Genomic DNA, 8344 nt, shown 5'->3' on the forward strand with positions numbered 1-8344 from the left:
TCCCTATACACTGAACTGGAACTATTTTCCTTATGTGTTCTCCCACAGTTTTGTTTTTGTAGGTGCCTAGATTGTTCTCCCCATCCTCTGATCTCTGTTTGCCCCCCACACTCTTTTTGCCTGTTGAGCCCCTACTTCTCTGTCAGATCTCAAGAGTCATTTCGTTAGGGGAGCCATTTCTTGACCACCCCCCCCTCCCTTACTGGAGGGACCAAGTCTCCCTGTTACATTTGCAGAGAACTTCATGTGGCTCTGAGTATGCTAGCACCATCAGATCAACTTCACAATTTAAAAAATTACTGTCTCTTACTTCGAAAACTTAAGGAAAGTGCAACGTGTGTATCTTTTGCCAGCATCTAGCAGATGTAAACCTGGCACAAAGTTGTTCAATAAGTGTTGAGGGTGTTAATACGTTTTGAGATAAACCTTATTTGAAAAATTACTTCTTAATTTGTGTTGTCAAAGAAAGAAACCAAACTCCCTAAATTACTATATCTCGGAGGCTTATAGTAAGAGTAGATTATTGGTCCTACTTGGCGGGTGGTCACCTTAAGAAGTTCCAGGAGTTTTGTACAATTTTAGTAGACCTAAGTAGACCAATCTGACTTATATTTGAATTATAATGAGAGTTAACAAGATCTAGTCTTACTTCCCAATGTAAAAAAAAAATAAAATAGTCATGCTCATAGTATATACGTACCTGAATAGTATGCTATTTTTTAATAAGAATAACAAGGACCAGAAAGATTGAGATTACTGAATTTTCTAGATGAACAGTATAGACTAACAATTGCAGACTCCTTTTACTGCTATGCAACTTGGCATGTAGCAGCTTCTCTTAACCACTTATTCTCATTCAACCTCAGAATCAGTCTTGGTCTACGGATGGCAAAAAAGATAAAGCAAAAATCTTCTACGAAGTTTCAATGTGCTCTGATAACCCAGGCGAAGCTGTCAAAATTAGCGCCTAGTGTGGAAACCTCTCAGGGAGATATGCCAAAGGCACAGTGCCCTCTAGTGTTAGGAAGAGATTTTTAGGGTTAAGCAAAGATTATGAGAGCTTCCAACAGATCCCAGATCCAGAGGACAACAAGCTGTTTTTCTACTTTTGTCTATTTACTCACAAGAAAAGTGTTGATTGACATCATGTTATAGCTGATGCCCTCTAACCTACATACATTTTCGGGCAGTGACTCAACAGCTCTGCCTTGAGAAGTAAAACAATCATTTATGAACTCTACAACAAATAATGTTACAAATAATAGAAGATGACACATAATCAACTTTTTAAAAATATGAATCAGAGGAGATTCAACTTTATAATAATCTTTTATTCATTCACATAAAAACATTTTTTTAAAAAGGAAATATAGTATGCAGCAATGGAAGATATGCATGGAAAGTTCTGCTTTGATATGAGTACATCTCAGAAAAACACACAGCTGGGACATGGCCAGGTAAGCATGAATCTGATTACAGGGAGAATGGGGAGGGATGCCCTTTTTGTTGTAAGAAATAGAGACTTTAGTGATTTTTGACAAATGAGGAATTTATTCTAAAACTACATAAAGTAGGGGCAGCCTGGGTGGCTCAGTCCGTTGAGTGTCCCACTCTCAGTTTCGGCTCAGGTCATGAACTCATGGGTTGTGAGAGGGAGCTCTACTTCCAGCTCCATGCTCGGTGGGGATCTGCTTGAAGACTCTCTCCCTCTGCTCCTCCCCCCAACTCGTGGTCTCTCTCATGCTCTCTTTCTCTAAAATGAATAAATCTTAAATAAATAAATAAATAAAACTACATGAAGTAGAATTGGAAACAGGGATCTCATCTGTGTAGTCAGGCCACAGGGACTGCAGGGAAAACTGAACAATTAGGCCTCCTGGGAGGCTGCAGGGACTGTAGCTTGATGGTTAGTCAAAATCCAAGGTCCTTTATAGTAACAAGAAGGTGTGATATGAACTCTAGAGCTTCACTATTAATATGACTCCGTTACTCTTGTCTGTTGCTTCTCCTCCTATTACCAGCTGACTAATTTACTTTAGATGTCATGGTTCAAATTTCCAAAGAGGAGAATGAAGGTGGCTGTGTGATTACCAAGCTGTGTAATCATAGATCACAGGGTAGCTTACGGATTGGTTGGTTGTCCCTTCAGGTCAGGTGCCTCCCCTAGCCTACTCAGCAGGGCTGAGGGGCTCATCATATAGTGTATCCAGCATGCTGCAGGGATCAGATGATTTCCTCATTACCGAGTGTGGGTCCCTTTAGAGGGGAGGCTGAGCGTGATGGGTGCTATGAATAATATCTCTAAGGCAAAGCGTGTTTGTGATTCATTTGGCAATATTTTCACTATAAACAATTTGAGTGTCATTTCATTTAAAAAGGTTTGGGGGGAGCTTTCTGTTGAAGGGGAGTCAGGGATGCTGAAACTTCCAACAGTATCTAACAGAAATAGTTGTTTCAAGAATGCACTTTAGGAAATGTGACACTATACTTATAAGGTATATACCTTATGATAAAATTATTCACCAATCACACTTGGAGTGATGTAATGCTTTTCAATGCTTTGGTTTATGTTTTACTGTGAAATATTTGGAGCTATTAGATATGTGGTCCTTGCTGATGTGGATTTTTTTCCTTCTGATTTCTTTACAATTAATCTAAAAAACATGATTAAAATTGTGAATGTCATTAGAAATGATACCAATCATCATGCACATTCACACCATACAAATTACATCTGTATAAATAATAGCAGAGAAGATAATGCTGATGCAATTTTAGAAGTTGGTGTTTACTCAGGACACAGGTATAATAACTGCCAAGTTGAAACTCACCCACTAATTCTTTGAGTACTTTACACCAATGTTTCTGGTTTCCCTTTCAAATCTATCCAATGTCTTTAGGTCACTTCAAATGAGAGTGTCAACGTTTGGTAGGTCGTTCCAAAATAGAAAGTCTATCTATGACTTGAAGAGGGCATTCTTTGTGGTATTTGAATCCTAGTTTCTTATGAGTGAGTTATTCTAGTTCGTTTAGAGACCTTGCTTTCCATCCTCTGTTTGATTTCAGTGGATCTCTTAGTTTGTTCTGATCAAATAATGCGAAACATATCCCTGCATTCTATTACCTTTTTGAAGAACACCTTACTCCTCTACTACATTTCGAAGTCACTCCATTTTATATGTACTTATCTTTTTCTTAAAGATATCATTTCTCCTTTTTTCCTTCTAACATAGTAATTTTTTTAAGGGAATCTCTGTCTTCCTCCAACATAATCAGCCTGCTTTCTTTTATCTTTTTAAAAATTTAATTACTTTCTTCACTGCTGGGTTTACAATAATTTAATTTTTTCTCTACTTCGGTCCCCCAGAAGAGCATATTCTCTTTATAATAAAGACCCATGTTCTTTTGTTGTTGTTTCCAATAACACCTACCTTTTTTTTTTTTTTTTTTAATTTTCTTAACTCTCAAGAAAACTCTCAAGAAAGCCTCTCAAGAGGCTTGTGAAACCTCTGGACAAACAACAAAAGTAAAAAACATTAATCTTTTCAGCCTTTTCCCTTTACCTTTAAATATGGTTCCAGAATCATGCAAACAGGCATGGATTTAGGGCGGTTGATCTAGCTCTGGATACCTAAACCTAGTACTAAAACTAGTACTAGTACAAGTACTATTATAAGACTACTCCAGGGGTGCCTGGGTGGCTCAGTGGGTTAAAGCCTCCGCCTTCAGCTCAGGTCATAATTGCAGGGTGGAGCCCCGCATTGGGCTCTCAGCTCCGCAGGGAGCCTGCTTCGCTTCCTCTCTTTCTGCCTGTCTCTCTGCCTGCTTGTGATCTCTGTCTGTCAAATAAATAAAATAAAATCTTTAAAAAAAAAAAAAAGACTACTCCATAGCCCCTGTATATTAGTCACCTTTGTACTTTGTCGTTCTGCACTTTGGCTGAAAAATACTGTGAAAAAACAAATATTGTTTGTTTGTTTGCTTTAACAATACCTAACAGAATACCCACGCCCAGTGTTCAATGCAAGGAAAAACTGACACAGCCATTCGTGGAGGCCCATACAATCTGCTCGTAAGGACAGGTGCCTGGCTTGTTGCGATTAAAGGCAACTAAAACTACTGAAAAAAATCGGCTCCTGATCACAATACAAACAGCTGAAAACCCATTCAGAAATTTTGCAAATCAGTTGTTAAGTATAATCACGGTTACAAATTAAATTATATTAAATGCAGTGTGGTATCCTGAATTGGATTATTGGAATCTGGTACAGGGAAAGGACATCAGCGGAAAAACTGATGAAATTCAAATGAAGTCTGTAATGTAGTTTGTATATTGCACTAGTGTTAATTTCTTAGCTTTCATAAATGTACCACAGTCATGGAAGATGATAACATTAGAAATGGCTGGGTGAAGGGCATATGGGAACTCTGTGCTGTCTTTGCAGTTCTCCTGTAAATATAAAGTTATTTCAGGATAAAAAGCATACAAGCTTTTATCCTGAAATAACTTTACATTTTTGCCACATATACTCATATATAAATTTTATATATTGCTTATATACGTGATTTATAGTTATTATATGAACTTATAATTAAATCATATTTTAAGAGGTAATAGATACTCAAAACTTACCACTTGCTAATTATTTTACTACATGAAGTATTATTTATATTCTTGAGCTCATTTTTGTCTATTTTATCAGTCTGGTAAAATACTTTATCCTGCATATCTGTTCCTAACTCAGAGTTCAGATATTAGTAGCTTGAAATCAGCCATGGTGGGAATATTTATACCTCAGAAACTGGCAAATCCTACAAATCAGGGCTTATTGTTTTCCCAGAGAGCTGGTTGTTAAACATTTAACAGTATACCATTGGGTATATGCCCTAAACTTTTACCAGTGTTATGGGGCTTTTAATTTGAGATTCAGAATTCAAGGAGAGATCTTTCTCATTATTAACCCTTAATAACTCAACTGAACAATTTAATTTTTTTAAAGACTTTATTTATTCATTTGACAGACAGAGATCACAAGTAGGCAGAGAGGGAGGCAGAGAGAAAAGAAAGGAAGCAGGCTCCCTGCTGAGCACAGAGCCTGACTCGGGGCTCGATTCCAGGACCCTTGAGATCATAACCTGAGCTGAAGGCAGAGGTTTTAACCCACTGAGCCACCCAGGCACCCCTCAACTGAAGAATTTCTGCTTCTAGTTCTTACAACTTTGGGCTAGCTCATTTTGAAGGTTCCAGTCCCTAAGGGGGTACAGTCATGATTCAGACGAATTAGTTGGGACTGCCCCCTGGCCTTTTGGGGCTCTACAGGCTGCTGTACCCACCGGCGGAATTGGAGGTTGCTGTTCTGATCAGAATGATTGATCCTGATTCGTGGAGGGCAAATGGGTTTCTGCTACCTAAAGGAGGATTTTGCCAGGAACCCCAAATATCAATGAGCCATTTTTTTAGTACTGCCTTACCTAATGTTCTGCTTATTGGAAAGTCCAGTAAAGACAAGGAAGGAAGGTTTGAGTCATCCACTAGGTAAACAACCCTGTCTAGCAAAGTCTGACAAAGGCGAGGGTAGCTTGAATAGCTGCTAGAAAAAGGAAGCTCTGCAGGATTGGCTACATAATTTGCAGAACCCAGGGCAAAATAAATATGTGGGGGCCCCTTGTTCAAATATTATCAAGAACTTCACTATATCAACAGGAGAGTATTGACTAAGTACAGGTCGGTTCTAAGTTTAGGGCTCCATGTGGCCACGTGGAATATACATCCGCGAAGCTGGTCTGGTGCTGTTATTATCAACTTCGCCCCCATGATCAGGAAGAAGTATGGATTGTAGCAGTTAAGTTTTACATCGCTTCTTTCTTTTCTCCCCTCCCCCAACTTTTTCTTCCATCGCACATGAAGAACACCAGAGGGAGCTAACACTTTAGGTATCATGAGGGAATATTATTGACGATGACACACAATCTTAAGGGACTTCATGGGTCTTTTATGGTAAGGACGTGAACTTTTCCTGAGGAGGAAAGACTTGAGAAGGTATTGATGGGGGGTATGGCCTGCATCAACAGACTCCTGGACCATTACCTTCTAGTTGCTTCCAGCCAATGGTACCCTTAGAAGGAGATGGGAAATCAGAGAACAAAGTCATGGTATTTGTTCCCCTGGCATTTCCTTGAGAGGAGGTAGCTTTGGCCTGCTGATGTGTCACTGCCAAAGGTCACTGTTCATCTCATGGCAATCCTTTCTACACAACACTCTTTCCTTGTAGGTTCCAGTACAGCTGGCTTTCCTTGTTCCTCCTGGCCTAGGAGTGGTTACAGATTTCTAATATTACTGGCCTCAGGTTCCCTACATGTCCAGTATCCCTTTATAACCCACTGTAAATAAATACTTTAAATCACCCTAATTCAGGTTTGCCATCTGTTTCCTGTTTGGATCGTGGTGATATATTTGTGTTCTTCAGCTGTAAAATGGGTTTAACACATGATTCTGGAACTTGTTGGGAGAGTAAAATAAAAGTAGGTGTATGAGAGTACTTTGCAAACTCTAAAGGTCTATAAAAGTTAATTATGTTTGGGGAAATGAATGTTCTGGCTAATTACCCTCTCAGGATTATTCTAGGTTCATTAGAAACTATACCGAAAAATCCCCCTCAACGGATATTCACTTTTGTCCTATCTCTTCTCTGCTGAGAACTTTATAATAATGGTCTTTCATTGCCTAGAACAATAGTTGTTTTTGTCCTATCATTAAAAGATCCTTACAGCTTGGATCCTAATCATTTCCCAGTTTATCTTTCTGCTCTGCCCGCACAGCTTCCAGTGAAATAGATGCACCCCAGGAAAATAGACATATTGTTTTTCTGTGTCCTGGTCTTTGCTCACTCAGTCATGTACTTACCCTTCAGATCCATCTAAACCTTGCCATCTCTCAACGCCCAGGATAAAAGCTTAACAAACTCATAGTTACCATATGACCCTACCTTCTAAGAATACATTTGAACAGCTTTTTGGAGGTTCTGGACCCATTTCCAAAGGGCATGCTTTCCTCCAAAGTAAGTCATAAGTTCGTAAATTTGTGCAATCTAACTTCGGTGTTTCTCCCCTCTCATTTCTTTGTGGGGTACCTCTGCCATTCCCTGAAGTTACTCAGGAACCTCACATTCTTCTACACCCAAATCTCTCTATGAAAACCAGTTTCCAGGAAAGGCTCTGAATTCATTTTCATTAAATAAATGACTTCTTGACTTTGACATGTTCTTTCCCTGAAAAAGCACAATCTTTTGCCTTAGGTAGGGTTTTCTCAACTTCAGCAATATTGACATCTTGGGCCCAATAATCCTTTGTTTGGGGGGGGGGGCTATCTTATGCATTGTAGGATGCTGAGCTGTATCCCTGGCACCAACGGACAAGATGCTAGTAAGACCCTTCTTCTAGTTGTGCTAACCAAAGTGCCTTCAGGCATTGTCAAATGTCCTGTGGGAGCAAATCACACCCAACTGAGAACACTGGCCTACAAGGATGAAGTCCATTGGTGCAATCTTTGGACATTATCAGATCCAAAGGGAAAACGTTGTATTAGGGCAGTAACTTGGAGGTCCTTCTGAAAATTGTAGACTTTGAGTGTTTGTTGGGAAAGGACCACCTGGTTTTCTAACTGAATTACATGACCAGATCATTTTTCTTTCAAACAAATCTGCACACACACCACACATACACCATCTTCATATATCTATATTTTCCCTTAACATTTATTACCTACTGATGCAGTTATGATGACTTGTGATCATGAATAAAAATATATTTTCAGTTTCTGTTTTGCATAGGAATATATGGGTGATTAACATATGCATTTGAAATATCCTCTATATTAGGGTTCTCCAGAGAAACAGAGCCAATAGAATGTGTGTGGGGGGGGGTGTATGTAGAGAAAAAGAGGGATTGAGAGATTGATTTATTATAAGGAATTGGTCATGTAATTATGGAGGCTGAGAAATCCCAACATATGCAGATAGGAAGCTGGACATTCAGGAAAGCAGTGGTGTAAGTTCTACTCTGAAAGCCAGCAGGCTTGAGACCCAAGAGGAGCTGATTTTTCAGTTGGAGTTGGAAGGCAGTAAAAGGCTGATGTCCCAGCTCAAATAATCAGGCAAGAGGAGTTTCCTCTAACTCAACATTTTTGTTCTATTCAGGCCTTCAATTGATTAGATGAGACCCACCCACATTGGGGAGGTGTAATCTGCTTTACTCAGTCTACTCATTCAAATGTTTATCTTACCGAGAAACATGCTCACAGACATACCCCCAAAAATGTTTTACCAGTATCTGGGCACCCTGTGGC

The sequence above is a fragment of the Mustela erminea genome, chromosome 3 (genome assembly GCF_009829155.1).
Source record: "Mustela erminea isolate mMusErm1 chromosome 3, mMusErm1.Pri, whole genome shotgun sequence".
NCBI lineage: Eukaryota > Metazoa > Chordata > Mammalia > Carnivora > Mustelidae > Mustela > Mustela erminea.